Here is a 16326-nt window from a genome sequence, read left to right on the forward strand (position 1 = left end):
AGGCTGATCCAACTTTGATGTAATGTCCTTAAAACAAGTTAAAATGAGGCTCAGTAGTGTGTGTGGCCTCCACATGCCTGTATGACCCCCCTACAATTCCTGGGCATGCTCCTGATGAGGTTGTGGATGGTCTCCTGTGGGATCTCCTCCCAGACCTGGACTAAAGCATCCGCCAACTCCTGGACAGTCTGTGGTGCAACGTGACGTTGGTGGATGGAGCGAGACATGATGTCCCAGATGTGCTCAATCGGATTCAGGTCTGGGGAACGGGCGGGCCAGTCCATAGCTTCAATGCCTTCATCTTGCAGGAACTCCTGACACACTCCAGCCACATGTGGTCTGACATTGTCCTGCATTAGGAGGAACCCAGGGCCAACCGCACCAGCATATGGTCTCACAAGGGGTCTGAGGATCTCATCTGGGTACCTAATGGCAGCAGGCTACCTCTGGCGAGCACATGGAGGGATGTGCAGCCCTCCAAAGAAATGCCACCCCACACCATTACTGACCCACTGCCAAACTAGTCATGCTGAAGGATGTTGCAGGCAGCAGATCACTCTCCATGGCGTCTCCAGACTCTGTCACGTCTGTCACATGTGCTCAGTGTGAACTTGCTTTCATCTGTGAAGAGCACAGGGCGCCAGTGGCGACTTTGCCAATCCTTGGGTTCTGTGGCAAATGCCAAACGTACTGTATGGTGTTGGGCTGTGAGCACAATCCCCATCTGTAGACGTCGTGCCCTCATACCACCCTCATTGAGTCGGTTTCTAACCGTTTGTGCAGACACATGCGCATTTGTGGCCTGCTAGAGGTCATTTTGCAGGGCTCTGGCAGTGCTCCTCCTGTTCCTCCTTGCACAAAGGCAGAGGTAGCGGTCCTGCTGCGGGGTTGTTGCCCTCCTACGGCCCCCTCCACGTCTCCTGGTGTACTGGCCTGTCTCCTGGTAGTGCCTCCAGCCTCTGGACCCTACTCTGACAGACACAGCAAACCTTCTTGCCACAGCTCGCATTAATGTGCCATCCTGGATGAGCTGCACTACCTGAGCAACTTCTGTGGGTTGTAGAGTCCGTCTCATGCTACCACGAGTGACCAAAACATCAGCCAGAAAGCATTGGCACTGAGATGTGGTCTGTGGTCCCCACCTGCAGAACCACTCCTTTATTGAGGGTGTCTTGATAATTGCCAATAATTTCCATCTATTGTCTATTCCATTTGCACAACAGCATGTGAAATTGATTGTCAATCAGTGTTGCTTCCTAAGTGGACAGTTTGAATTCACAGAAGTTTGATTTACTTGGAGTTATATTCTGTTGTTTAAGTGTTCCCTTTATTTTTTTGAGCAGTGTATATTGGATCCTACTGCATTATATTAACATTTATTTAGTAGACTTTAAACTTTTTTCCATACCATCCAATTATTCATGACCATCTTTGCTGTTTCTTCTCTTACTACTGACTACAATGTTTCTCAACATAAGCTCAGAGACTTGGAGAGTAATGACTTAAAGGGGTAGTGCGTTAATAAGAAGTTATCCAGTTATTGCCAGACATGTGTAGAGCAGAGCAGTGAATAGGGCAGCAGTGTCCATGCTGAAATGCCTGTCCGCTCATTGATTATGGGACTGCCAGAGATGACCGAGTACAGCACTCAGCTATCTCCAGTAGTTCCATACATGATGACTGAAGCGTGAAAGCATGTGCACTGGAAGAAAAGACCACCAGTTTGGATTGGTGACAACTACTTATTACTGGATTACCCTTTAAACACTCAAAAACGCTTAAAGGGGTTGTCCAGGTGAGGGCAAAGTCTGCAGTCACTCTATAATGACTGCAGACTTCTGAAGCGTGACAACGTGCAATGTGCATGTAGTTACAATTCGCTGGTATGAGCCAGTGGTCACATGATCACATATCTGCAATTTGAATATATATGGTCACGGGCCTTGTAGACCCATTTGACTTCTCTCAATTCACTTCTTCTATTGAGAGAATTCAGAGGGGACTAGTTAGAATTTGACCACATATAAAAAAAATTGCATACATGCGGTCAAGTGGCCTCTCGCGCTTAACAACATTACCGTGGCATCGTGACAGTGTGCGCACCCCACGCAAACACGTTTCAGAAGTCTCCAGTCACACAGAGTGACTCCAGACTTTTCTCCCAAATCCCTTTAATGCTTTGAAGATTACTGGGATAAGGGACTTAGGAAAAGGCTGGTAGCTGCTGGTGCAAGAATAGCATGCCCTGCACACACCCCGTAATGACCCATTACTGAGACAGTAGCAGCCCAGTCAGGCATTAGTGTGGAGGACAGGGTTCACTAGAAAGGGTCATTTACAGTGAAAGTTTATTGTGAATGAGCTTTCCTAGGAGCACTCATTTCCCAATATTCATGCTCATTCGTCCGGTGAGATGATCTTTTATGCTGCACAAAAGGTGAATGTTCTCGGCAGCGCATAGTCTTGTTTACACAGGAAATTTGCTGCTAAGAACAATGGCAGACTATGAACACTAAACGATTTATTGGTACAGTTGGTGTTCATAAGATTCTATGAAGAGGGGGAGGGAGGAGCCAGAGGCAGACACAGACATTGTGCTGCAAGTTCTCCTAAAATGACAGGTACACTATAACATTTTGTTTTACTATAGATTTCAGGAGAACTTGCAGCAGAATGTCTGTGTCTCCTTTTAGCTCCTCCCACCTGCTCCTTCCTCCCCCTCTCCATAGACTCTTACGAGCACCAACTGTCATTGGAAAATATGTCTTCACTGAATTCAGATCTTACAGCTTTTCATCTTGAATTGAGATTGTAAGATCCATCTAGAAAGAAGCAGATTTCACTGATAAGATACAGGTGCATCTCGCTAAATTAGAATATCATCAAAAAGTTAATTTATTTCAGTTCTTCAATACATAAAGTGAAACTCATATATTATATAGAGTCATTACAAACAGAATGATCTATTTCAAGTGTTTATTTCTGTTAATGTTGATGATTATGGCTTTGAGCCAATGAAAATACAAAAGTCATTAACTCAGTAAATTAGAATAAGAAAAAACACCTGCAGATGCTTCCTAAGCGTTTAAAAAGGTACCTTAGTCTGTTTCAGTAGGCTCCACAATCATGGGGAAAACTGCTTACTTGACAGATGTCCAGAAGGCAGTCATTGACACACTCTACAAGATCCCAGAGTTCCAATTTTCATTTGGAAATCAAGGTCCCAGAGTCTGGAGGAAGAGTGGAGAGGCCACAATCCAAGCTGCTTGAGGTCTAGTGTGAAGTTTCCACAATCAGTGATGGTTTGGGGAGCCATGTCATATGCTGGTGTAGATCCACTGTGTTTTATCAAGACCAAAGTCAGTGCAGCCGTCTACCAGGAAATTTTAGAGCACTTCATGCTTCCCTCTGCCGACAAGCTTTTTGGAGATGGAAATGTCATTCTCCAGCAGGACTTGGTACCTGTCCACACTGCCAAAAGTACCAATACCTGGTTTACAAACAACAGTATCACTGTGCTTGATTGGCCAGAAAACTCACCTAACCTTAAACCCATAGAGAAACTATGGGTATTGTCAAGAGGAAGATGACCCAACAATGCAGACGAGCTGAAGGCTGCTATCAAAGCAACCTAGGCTTCCATAACACCTCAGCAGTGCCACAGGCTGATCGCCTCATTGCCACGCCGCATTGATGCAGTAATTGATGCAAAAGGAGCCTGACCAAGTATTGAATGCATTTACTGAACATTCATTTCAGTAGGCCAACATTTCAGATTTTAAATACATTTTTCAAGCTGTTGTTATAAAGTATTCTAATTTACTGAGATAATGACTTTTGTGTTTTCATTGGCTGTAAGCCATAATCATCAACATTAACAGAAATAAACACTTGAAATAGATCACTCTGTTTGTAATGACTCTATATAATATAGGAGTTTCACTTTTTGTATTGACAAACTGAAATGAATTAACTTTTTGATGATATTCTAATTTAGTGAGATGCACCTGTATGTCACAAAGTTGCTTATTTTAATGTGTACTGTTGATTTATGAAATACAAATTATAATGGTGCTTACTCCTTTAAGACTAAATATATAAGTATATGAGAAAATGTGTATTTGATGTCAACAATGCAAAAAACTGTGATGTCTTTGTGCTTTACATATCATGTATGGATCAGAAAAGATGTGCATTGTTATGTAACTGCCTCCTATTACTTATGTTTGAGGGAAACAAAGGGTTTCTTAGATTGGATCCATATTTAGGTTAATGTCATCCTGCTGTCAGATAAGGATGACTCCAAGAAATATTCTATGTAACGTTCACAGAAACAATGCCTTGTTTATTGGTACCATAATTGACACCCATGGTCGTCAGGATATAAAGGCGAACTGTATTTTGTTCTGGCATCAGAGAGCAGTAAAGATAAGTATTCTGTAATTGTTGAACATTCCATAAAAGGGAAGGCGCTGGGTCCGACTGCTGCACAGAAAGCTGCAGGATTACACAGCTATTCCGATGATTTCTTTGCAGTTCAGTCAGTTTTCCGCAGCTCTCATCCTCCCATATGTGCCATGTGGTTTAGTGTTTCAGAACGGCTTACATGTCTTCTAGTAGTGTATACAGGCTGATGTCATGAGTTCTCTTTCATTTTGTGGTGGAGCAGCTGTGGTTTCTGTACCTCAAGTCACAATTAAAGGGTTATATGTTCCTAAAGTCAGAAGAGGAAAGACACACATGCTATATATATAAATATATACCCTTGACATGTTTGTGCAGTTGCTATTCACTTCTTTTGTTACCCTTAATTTATCCCCCTTTAAATAGACTCTGAACATAAACAGTGACCTGGAAATCTAAATCCATCAGTCGTCCTCCGGTGCTTTCGATTAGGAGCTATGTACATCCTTGCAGCTAATTTTTGTATTGTCTCAATGCATGTGAAATAAAAAATGAAGCAGATGGCCTTGATTTGAAATCACTTATCTTCTTCTGTTTTCAGCTCCTCTGCAAACCTATGTCTCTATCTCCATGGTAACAGACTACAAACAACCCCTGTGTAGTGTAGTCTGAGCCTGCAGTCACACTCCTCTACCTCCACCTGTTCCTAAATCACTTACATTTGTTATGCGGGTTAGATGAAAGAGTGCGTGAGTACAGGATCAGGCTACACGGGGGGTTGCTTGTACTCTTACTATGAAGACCTATAGGTTGGCATAGAAGTTACACTCATAAAGCAAACTTTTTTTTAATGAAAGCTATTTACAAAGATCTTTCATTTTACATTTTAGAAGGATTGGAAAAAATGGATCTCAATGGGTAAATAATATTTGCGCCTTTTCCAAGTTATCTTTAACAGAGGCTGAACTTTCACTGCATTTAATGGGTTGAGTCACATTACTCTTGAGGTTGTCATCTGGATTTCCGCAGGCTCTGAATGACTTATTTCCCTTTTCTCCAACCGCTTTTTGTAAGGTGTGCAAATTAGCTTTCCCCGTGTAGAGACAGAAAATTATTTCATTAGCACCACTTACTAGAATTAACTACTTTTAGTCAATATCCGATCCTTCAATGAGCCTTACAACATGACTAAGGAATATAAGCCGTGCCTGACACTCATCTACAGATAGGTATTTTAGGGGTACTTGCCCCTCATCATTTCAGAGCAATGTTTGGCCGGCTAAACAAGATACCCATGATACAGCTTTGGGGAGGGGGGCATTTCTGGCTCTCTTTAACTACTTGTGTGCCTCCCATAGACGGTAAACATCTGATCTATTCTGCAATGATGTTCTAAAACAGGGGTGGGTAATCACAGGCCCATGGGCCATTTACGGCCTGTGAAGACCTTTTCTCTGGCACTCCCGGCGGATTTACAGGCACTGTAGTGCTTGGGCTGGCAGCTGCGTTTTGACGGCTGCCGACCCTTTAATTTCTTTTTACTTTGCGAGAACGTGCACACAGCGTTCAATAGTGAAGGATTATGTTCTCATGAAAGATTACATCCTCATGTTGGCCAGTTTCACCGGCAGGACGTACTTTTTAGGTGAGTTAGCGCGCGATGTGCTCCCGTCCAAGCCAGCAGCGGCAGCATCTCCTGTGATGTTTATACCACAGGCCCATGTCTCCTGTTATCTATATACTGCAGCCCCAAATTATCTTCTGTGATGTATATGCCGCAGCCCCACATCGCTGATGTATATACTAAAGCCCCATGTCTCCTGTGCTGTTTATGGCACAGCCCCATGTCTCCTGTGCTGTCTATTCTACAGCCCCATGTCTGCTGTTATAAATATACTGCAGCCCAAAGTGCCTCCTGTGATGTATATGCCTCAGCTCCAGCATCTCCTGTGATGTCTATGCCCCAGCCCAGTGTCTCCTATGTGACAACTATGCCCCAGCCTGGTGTCTGCTATGTGATGTCCATGCCACAGCCTGGTGTCTCATATGGGATATATATACTGCAGTCCGGGTGTATCCTATGTGATGTATATATAGCAGTCTTGGAGTATCCTATGTGATTTATATACAGCAGTCTCAGAGTCTCCTATGTGATGTATATACAGCAGTCTCGGTGTCTCCTATGTGATGTATATACAGCAGTCTCAGTGTATCCTATGTGATGTATATAGAGCAGTCTCGGTGTCTCCTATGTGGTGTATATTCAGCAGTCTCGGTGTATCCTATGTGATGTATATACAGCAGTCTCGGTGTCTCCTATGTGATGTATATACAGCAGTCTTGGAGTATCCTATGTGATTTATATACAGCAGTCTCAGAGTCTCCTATGTGATGTATATACAGCAGTCTCGGTGTCCCCTATGTGATGTATATACAGTAGTCTCGGTGTATCCTATGTGATGTATATACAGCAGTCTCGGTGTCTTCTATGTGATGTATATACAGCAGTCTCGGTGTATCCTATGTGATGTATATACAGCAGTCTCGGTGTCTCCTATGTGATGTATATACAGTAGTCTCGGTGTATCCTATGTGATGTATATACAGCAGTCTCGGTGTCTTCTATGTGATGTATATACAGCAGTCTCGGTGTATCCTATGTGATGTATATACAGCAGTCTTGGTGTATCCTATGTGATTTATATACAGCAGTCTCTGTGTCTCCTATGTGATGTAATATCGGCAAACAAATAAAACAGAATGAAAATAATATAAAAACTATGCCCCCTGTAGAAACAAAAAAATATTTTAATATCTGAGTGAGAAAAAAAGTATATGGCTCTGTAAACCTCATGTATGAATAACCCTAAAATGTGTCTGGTCAGGAATGGGGTAAGTGGCCTAGTCTTTAATGGGTAACATTTCTCCTTGCAGGGAGCGACATGTTAAGCATGTCACGGTGAGGAGACTTTTAAAGCCGCAATGCTCCTCTGGGAAATATGCTCAAGTTCTAGTCCTCTTCCTCTCTGAAGAGACAAGTTGCATATTTCCCAGAGGAGCATTGCGGCTTTAAAAGTTTCCTCACCGTGACAAGCTTAACATGTCACTCTCCGCAAGGAGAAATGTTACCCCTTAGATACCGGTCTGACGCCTCTCATCCAGCCAAACCAGAACTCACACTTTGAACTGAGGAGGGGCAGTATCCCAAAACACAGTGTCTGAAAATTGATTTTATGGTTCTGGCTTATATCCTAAGTCATATGATAAGGCTCGGTAAAGGGTCACTATTGACTTTTAGGGTTGCTACTTCCTGTAGGTGGCACAAGAGTTCTGGTCCTCTTCCTCTCTGAAGAGACAATTGGCCTTCAAATGGTTAAGGTGATTTGCTGAGTATGGAGTCTTAAGTCCCCTTATACACAATAGATACCTATTGACAGTGCGATGGTCCAGCTGATCATTTAGCCTACAGCTATATCTCCCATCTCCCTCATACGTGAGCTCTCCTGTGTTCTCTATGAGAGATCCACTGCCCGTCTCCACTGGTAATGGCTTATCTAAGTGAGAATAAGAGGACTGACAATCCAGAGTCGGACATGCTAGATCCTTATCTTCCCCGATATTATCTGTCGGGGGACAGTTGAGAGTCTCCCATAAACATTAATCCATCAGCCGTGCCCAGTGATACCAGTGAGTTTAAATGTTGTTAGTCTATTGTGCATGGCGGCCTTTATTGGCACCTATCAATGAGAAAATGAGAGTCAGACATTGAATCACAAATTAGTTACCTCCACTAGGTGAAACTAGTCAGAGAGTTTTTTTTATTCCAATAAAAGAGGTAATTTGCTTGTTTTTTTTCCATAGATCATTGCTAATCAGACTCCATACTGAAGTGGTCTCCTAAAAAAGAGCCAGTTCCCTCAAAGCTTGGAGTAAGGCAGTAATTTTCACATCTTACAGAAGCCATGACACTTTGTCCAGTCTGTTTTATATACTTGGGGTCCATCAGAGTTCCAGCATAGTTTTCAGTGTGTTTTGATGGTGAGAAGACCACTGCTTGCTGCGCTGCTTTCACCGTCACTTCTGAGGGAACTGCTGATGGAGCCTCAACTGCAAAGTCATCAAAGCCTAAGGATCACAATTCCACCATTATATTCACCACCCAGAAGCTCTGGATTAATAAAGCTGTGTTTTTTTTTAGCATAGCGAGGGCTTCAGTTCATGTAATAGATGAAGAACTAAATATTTGTGTAATACAACATGAAAACCATCAGAGCTTTAACAATATGCTAGAGCAAGAGCCTTGAGGGGATAATATGATAAAATCTCTATGGTACTAATAACTGCTGATGAAAGAAATGGTATTTCAGCTTCTGTCATGTATAGGTTTCTCTTTCTTTTATCTCTTTCAATTTTCCCGACCTCTGATGCTTTTCTTCTATCCTGTTGTATCCTTACGCTATTTCTGTTTCTCTTTTGTACACCCATTTATCTAGGTGTATCCGACCTCATTTATTTTATCCTAGTATATTTGTGTAGTAGTTTGGAGCCCAGAAAGATTTGTTTTGAAGATTTATTTTGAAGCTGCTCTAATACAATGCAATTTGCAATGCCACAACATATAGTCAATGGCTTGAAAAATCCCTTTGAGTATCAGTGTAAGCATTGAAAATATGGTGCCATTCGATCATGTATTGTAATTGTGTCAGGCGAGCAGCATTTACCAATCTCCCTAATGATAGCGATGATTCTGATGGATACTACATCAATTTTGAGTTCCTATAATGTCATCATTTATCATAGATCATTTGGAGCTTTTATAGTAGACACAATGTTACAACCACTCAGAAACATGGTTTTGTAGCAATTCTAACATGTAAATGTAACTTCATGATTTATTTCAATCAATTTTGCATTATATTTATATATACACTGATGACATTATACTCCCCTCCAGTGCTTGCACCGTTCCAGGGGTGTTGGCACTGGCTCCTGGGCGTAACAATGTCACGCAATCCCTGTAGCCAGTCAGCAGCTCTCCCCTCCTTCAGACAAACCACAAAAATCTGGAGAAAGTGAAAGTTGCCGCTCCGGCTTCCTCCCGATGTCTGTGATTCGTCCGAAGGAGGGGAGAGTGAAGCCAGTGCCGACTGGCCGCAGGGGTCGCGTGACATAACAAAGCTGCATTACATGTACAGAATGAAATTTCCAAGTTACCTTTGACAAGTGACCATCTTTCATGGCTTTAAATAAAATTTGGGCTGGTTTTAGACAAAGTGGGGCCCTGGACAAAAAATTAAAAGTGGTATCCTAAATGCTAACATATTGCGCCATCACACAGAAACATTCAGGGTGCATTTATACAAGCCAATTTCAGACTATATTCAAATCACTTGCCGCTTGTTTACTGGTGTCTTTACAGAGCTTGACGAAGAATGATTGGGACAGAATGATCATTGTGTCCTAATACAGTATTATGTTGTCAGCAGCACATCTCCTATTTACAGTGGGTGCTGTACTGCCGACAACGATGATTTATGTTTCAGCATAAAAGATCCAGTCACCTGAATGAGCATTTTGCTTGCTTGTTAGGTAATTGCCAACATGTTTACACCTACAATCACTTGTCTGCAGTGCTGGTATTTTTAAATGTGGATGCTACCCACGCACTGTAAGTTACATACCCTCCATTCTATGCACACACACGTCACACACTGTATGTTATACATACACTCCATGCTGTACACAAACACAGTGTGGAAGATAGATCAGGCTCTGTCTTCTTCTTCAGTTCTTCTATACTCACGCAGCTTGAAGGGCCTTCGGTCAGATGACTGTAATGTCACAATCCTACTACACTTCTAACCTGAGAAACTGCACTGATAATGCTGAGCTGGCATTATCAGCGCAGTTGCTGACAACTATACATTAGTGTCTTATTTACAGGAAAGAAGTAAGGGTAAATATTTTCTGGGACCCCCGACACTATATCAGATCCATTGTGGGGTCTGTCACAGTTCTATAGGAATTACCACTGTTATAATGGTAAAAATAGCACTGCATGTGCACAATTGTTGCCTTCAGTTCTGAGGGAACTTCCAGTGGCGCATCCACTGTAGTGTCATCGGAGCCTAATGGTCACCATCCTGGCACTATATTCATGTGACAGAAGCACTGGATAAACACTGCTATGCCTTTTTCACATAGAGAGGGCTTCAGTTCATGTAACAGTTAAAGAACTAAATATTTGTTTTGTTCAACATGAAAATCAGCAGAGCTGCTTCCATAACAATATGCAGGGGTCTTAAGTTGCTTATCTGAAAAATCTCCATGGTATTAATCACTGACGATGGAAGAAATGGCATTTGGTCATATTTGGGTTGCTCTTTTTTTCTATTTCTGTTTCCATTTCCCGGCGTCTGATGCTTTCCCTCTTCTGTTCTGTTATATCTTACACTGCTTCTGTTTCCCTATTTTACACCCCTTTATCTAGGTATATCCAACCTCAATTATTTTCCACAAGTTCATTGGGTAGTGGTACATGGCATTTTCAACCCCCCCCCCCCCATATAGTATAGTATATAGCTATTACCAGTTGCGGAATCATTGAAAATATGATGCCATTCGAACTTAAGATCATATTTATCATTAGGTAAACATCGATCAAACACTAATCCCGCTAATCATAAAGATACAGAACCAATTTTGATCAAATATAGTTTAATCATTAAGCTGGGATCATTTTGTGACTTTATACTAGGTATTATTTATTACTACCACCCAGAAACAGAAGGTTTTGTAACAAATATTCTCACATGTAAAGTTGACTTCATGATTTATTTCAATTAACTATGTATTATAGTTCCATAAAAAGACATTTCAGAATGACACGTGTATCCCATGATACTTAGCTGTGTCATGTGAAATGTCTTCACCGTGCAACAACGAGCACAATGTAGAAAGCAGGGCTGCTGAGTCAATTGGAGTCATGGAGTCGGTGTCCATTTTGATGGAGTCGGTATAAAATGGACCGACTCCGACTCCTAAAATATACACTGCTCAAAAAAATAAAGGGAACACTCAAATAACACATCCTAGATCTGAATGAATGAAATATTCTCATTGAATACTTTGTTCTGTACAAAGTTGAATGTGCTGACAACAAAATCACACAAAAATCATCAATGGAAATCAAATTTATTAACCAATGGAGGCCTGGATTTAGAGTCGCCCCCAAAATTAAAGTGGAAAAACACACTACAGGCTGATCCAACTTTGATGTAATGTCCTTAGAACAAGTCAAAATGAGGCTCAGTAGTGTGTGTGGTCTCCATGTGCCTGTATGACCTCCCTACAATGCTTGGGTATTCTCCTGATGAGGTTGTGGATGATCTCCTGTGGGATCTCCTCCCAGACCTGGACTAAAGCATCCGCCAACTTTGGTGGATGGAGCGAGACATGATGTCCCAGATGTGCTCAATCGGATTCAGGTCTGGGGATCGGGCGGGCCAGTCCATAGCTTCAATGCCTTCATCTTGCAGGAACTGCTGACACACTCCAGCCACATGAGGTCTGGCATTGTCCTGCATTAGGAGGAACCCAGGGCCAACCGCACCAGCATATGGTCTCACAAGGGGTCTGTGGATCTCATCTCGGTACCTAATGGCAGTCAGGCTACCTCTGGCAAGCACATGGAGGGCTGTACGGCCCTCCAAAGAAATGCCACCCCACACCATTACTGACCCACTGCCAAACCAGTCATGCTGAAGGATGTTGCAGGCAGCAGATCGCTCTCCACAGCGTCTCCAGACTCTGTCATGTCTGTCACATTTGCTCAGTGTGAACCTGCTTTCATCTGTGAAGAGCACAGGGCGCCAGTGGCGACTTTGCCAATCCTTGGGTTCTGTGGCAAATGCCAAGCGTCCTGCACGGTGTTGGGCTGTGAGCACAACCCCCTTCTGTGGACGTCGGGCCTTCATACCACCCTCATGGAGTCGGTTTCTAACCGTTTGTGCAGACACATGCACATTTTTGGCCTGCTGGAGGTCATTTTGCAGGGCTCTGGCAGTGCTCCTCCTGTTCCTCCTTGCACAAAGGCGAAGATAGCGGTCCTGCTGATGGGTTGTTGCCCTCCTACGGCCCCCTCCACGTCTCCTGGTGTACTGGCCTGTCTACTGGTAGAGCCTCCAGCCTCTGGACACTACGCTGACAGACACAGCAAACCTTCTTGCCACAGCTCGCATTAATGTGCCATCCTGGATGAGCTGCACTTCCTGAGCAAGTTCTGTGGGTTGTAGAGTCTCATGCTACCACAAGTGTGAAAGCACAACTAACATTCAAAAGTGACCAAAACATCAGCCAGAAAGCATTGGTACTGAGATGTGGTCTGTGGTCCCCACCTGCAAAACCACTCCTTTATTGAGTGTGTCTTGATAATTGCCAATAATTTCCATCTATTGTCTATTCCATTTGCACAACAGCATGTGAAATTGATTGTCAATCAGTGTTGCTTCCTAAGTGGACAGTTTGATTTCACAGAAGTTTGATTTACTTGGAGTTATATTCTGTTGTTTAAGTGTTCCCTTTATTTTTTTGAGCAGTGTATAATAAATTGGGTTCAGTAGTTTAGTGCAGGATGTGCTGTAAATGTTGTCATAAGTATTTGGGAAAGTTATGAAATGTCCTATAAATGTCTGCTCTGTTCCTGATCTAAGGATTTAGTTGAGATGAGTCTGTGCTGCACTTTATGTACACGCTCAGTAGTGAGGCAGTGCTGTGGAGTCGAGAGTCAGGGAAATTGAGGAGTCGGAGTCGGTGCTTTGGCTTACCGACTCCACAGCCTTGGTAGAAAATGTGGTGCTATTCTAACTGATTTATGGGACTTATTGAGGCCTTATTTGTTATAAGGACTAAGGATTGTATTTTTTATTATTTCCTGTTGCTCATAAAAAGCCAACATATTGTACTTTGTTTTCTACAGAGGTTGTCATCACACTTCTTCCTCCCTTCTATGCTCACTGTACAGAAGTGATCTTGTGCGCAGGCACCGGAGAGTCACTGTGATTTCCGCTCCAGTGACCTCCAGTGTGCACAACACTAAGGTGCTCTCCCTACTTCCTCCCTACATCATCATGGTTAGGAACCATATGTATATGCATATACACGCCGAAGGTCACTGGAGCGGAAGAATAAAAAGAAGGAATAAAAAGAAGTTTAACAGCAACTAGACCTCTAATATGAGGCATACAGGTAGGAATAGATTTACATTTCTATCACCTGTATGCCCATATTAGTAGGTCAGATAAGTGCCAGGGGGTGACAGATTCCCTTTAGCCTTGTCTGAATCCACCAATAACAATGGGTTTGGCTGACAGTCTAATGTGTATGGGGGCCTCCCAACTTTTCCTTGACAGACAACTTCGGGAATAGAAGTATCTAGAATGATCGATTTTGGACTGCCGATTTTTTTGTTCTTTAGGAGATAAGCTGTCAGAAATGTCTGGCAGCAAGTCTCTCATAGAGATCGCTCACAAGCTGAGTGCTCCTGTGTATGGAGAGTAGTGGAAGATCACTGTCAACCACATAATCGGCAGACAGCTATCTAAAGTGTATGGGCGGCCTAATTTCCCTACCTTGTGAATACCAGGGCCCAGAGGCGTAGCTAGCGGTTCAGCTCAGCGGGGTCGAAATATCTTAGTAGGCCCCTAACCAGCTAGCCCTGATTACAGCTACGGAGGCGCACCCTAATTGTGAGTTTAGGAGAACCTCAGCAGATGACAGAGCTGTTACTGAAAATAAATCACTATACAAAGAACAACACCGATATTACCAGCATATGGTGACCACTAAGTGGTCCTGCACAACATATAAAATATTACAGCACAGTTATAGATAGTGACTTACAGCTGACGTTCTTTCTTATGGAGTCGTTCACTTTTCCCATTTTGCCCAGACCGACATGACAACTTCTCCAGCCAAGACTTGTCTGCAGAGTTTACAATAAAGACACATTAGACTTCTCACTTTTCCAGCATCGTCTCCGTCTATTACCAACCTGCACAAACTCCTCACCCTGCAGTCACCTGAATGCAGAGCCTCTGCTGCTATATGTGTCCCTATTGCTGCACTTGCTGTTTGTTGCAATAACAGTGCTCCTCTTAGTGTACCAAATGCCCCTTACAAAGTAAAATACATCCTTTGTACCCTCCTGGATGGAAAAAAATTGCCTCCTAGAAAATATTAATGCCCTGTGTAAGGGCCCTAGAAAACAGTGTGCACATTTTGCCTCTAGAAAGTAATAATGCCCCTTGTGCACCTTTGACGGTCACAATACTCTAAGTGCCACTATAACAATAATGCTTAAGTGCCCACTTGACATTTATTAATGTCCCCTGAGTCTTACCATGTACAGCTCCTCTGTACACAATTTGATGGGCCCAGAGCTCCACTATACACAGTATGATGGGCCCACAGCTCCCCTATACACAGTATGATGGGCCCACAGCTCCCCTTTACACAATATGATGCCCCACAGCTCCCCTATACATTGTATGACACCCCCACAGCTCCCATATATACAGTATGATGCCCCCACAGGTCTCCTATACACAATAAGATGAGCCCACAGCTCCCCTATACGCAGTATGATGCCCCCACAGCTCCCCATTGCTTCCCCACACACTGTATAATGACTACCATCATGGCCCCCACACTGTAAAATGGCCCCCATAGTAGCTCCCACACTGTATTATGGACTCACAGTTTATAATAGCCCCCACACCGTATATTAGACCCCCACACTGTATGAGGGCCCCCACAGTAGCCTCCACACTGTATAATTGCTCCCACACTGTATGATGGTCCCCAGTTGTCCCCACATTGTATGATGGCACCACACAGTAGTCCTCCCACTTTATGAAGGTTCCCACACTGTATGAGGTCCCTCATGCTTTATGATACCCCCATTGTCACAAAACAAGTTTAAATATAAAAATCATATACTCACTTTGACCTAACCCAGAATCATGACGAGTCCACTGGCAAAGTGTTGATGTCATTGTGCCGGTACACGCACAAGATGTCAGAGACCCGACACTGCGCGATAATGTCACCACTCTAGGACTCTGACATCTGTGCGTGCGCCGACGCCTTTGCCAATGTGGTCTACAGGATGGAGAGCAGTAGTGTAGGGAGATCATGTCTCCTTGCAATACCACAGAACGTAACTATCGGCGTGCTGCATACGCCGATACAGTGTCCGTAATGGTAGTTGCACCTTATCTCTCTGGTGCCTTGGAAACGATTTGTCTCTGCATACGCCGATACAGTTAGGAGTGGTGGTAGCTCCGGTTGGCCCCTCTGAGCAAGGGGCCGGGGGCGACGGCACCCTCTGCCTCCCTGTAGCTATACTACTGCCAGGGCCTGTTTAAAGACCAATTAGCCTACCAGTATGGGTTTTTTTGGAGTATGGGAGAAAGCCAAACACCCTGAGAATGTACAGATTCCTTGCAGATGTTGCCTTTGGTCAAAAACACAGGACAGTCCTGCAAAGCAACAGTACTACCTATTGAGCCCATAGCTGATCATACTATCGCTGGTGGCATCTGTGTACAAGTGTGTGGAAGACTACCTGTCTCCATCTACTGTACTTCCTATACGCTGCTATGTTTGATCCTGCTGATTAGATTATATTGTTGCTGCAGAATTAGCACACTTTTCAGAAGCTATGATTTTTCTTGCATAGCCACGACTTCTTTCTCAAGTCACGTCTTTATTACCCCACACCCTTAATATGTGTTAGAACAAAGCTTCTTCAAACTTTCTTACTGGATGTTTTTGAGGGGTCTCATTGGTGCCTGGGGGAGGTCTCCCCTTATACCAGGAGCCTCCTGGTCTGGTGGTGTTGGCAGGTATGACAATAAGCAG

The 16326-nt window shown here is 43.3% G+C and overlaps 1 protein-coding gene across 3 annotated transcripts in view; it reads left to right on the forward strand.

The window, feature by feature from the left end:
* Window positions 1-16326, forward strand: part of LEKR1 (leucine, glutamate and lysine rich 1) — a 195228-nt gene that overhangs the window by 82892 nt on the left and 96010 nt on the right. The window lies entirely within an intron of this gene.

This window comes from Phyllobates terribilis, unplaced genomic scaffold (genome assembly GCF_046119375.1).
Source record: "Phyllobates terribilis strain yellow unplaced genomic scaffold, ASM4611937v1 Scaffold_3__8_contigs__length_932513732, whole genome shotgun sequence".
NCBI classification, from domain to species: domain Eukaryota; kingdom Metazoa; phylum Chordata; class Amphibia; order Anura; family Dendrobatidae; genus Phyllobates; species Phyllobates terribilis.